The sequence below is a fragment of the Eimeria mitis genome, genomic scaffold (assembly GCF_000499745.2).
Source record: "Eimeria mitis Houghton genomic scaffold, Emh_scaff263, whole genome shotgun sequence".
NCBI lineage: Eukaryota > Apicomplexa > Conoidasida > Eucoccidiorida > Eimeriidae > Eimeria > Eimeria mitis.
This window is the reverse complement of record NW_013570970.1, coordinates 20,127-20,399: the sequence shown is the minus strand read 5'-3', so window position 1 is coordinate 20,399 and position 273 is coordinate 20,127. Positions and strand designations below refer to the sequence as shown.

At 38.8% G+C, this 273-nt stretch overlaps 1 protein-coding gene across 1 annotated transcript in view; it reads right to left on the bottom strand.

The window, feature by feature from the left end:
- Window positions 1–273, bottom strand: part of EMH_0005960 (uncharacterized protein) — a gene marked incomplete at both ends in the record, with an annotated part of 7,241 nt that overhangs the window by 6,549 nt on the left and 419 nt on the right. The window lies entirely within an intron of this gene.

Below are 273 nucleotides of genomic sequence, written 5' to 3'. Positions count from 1 at the left end.
ATATATATATATATATATATATATATATACATATTTATGTTTATAACTACTGTTGCTGCAAGGCAATTCATCTGCATGCGGTAGTCTGAGCGATGAAACACTACCGTATAAAAGCAGGGCATGTGAACCCAAAACCCTAAACCCTAAACCCTCAACATCAGCAGTGCCCTCAAACAACAGAAAAAATGAGGTAATTCCATGAGAAACCTTCATAAACCCTAAACCCTAAACCCTAAACACCAGCAGCCCCCCCGCAAAGAATGAACTTACGTC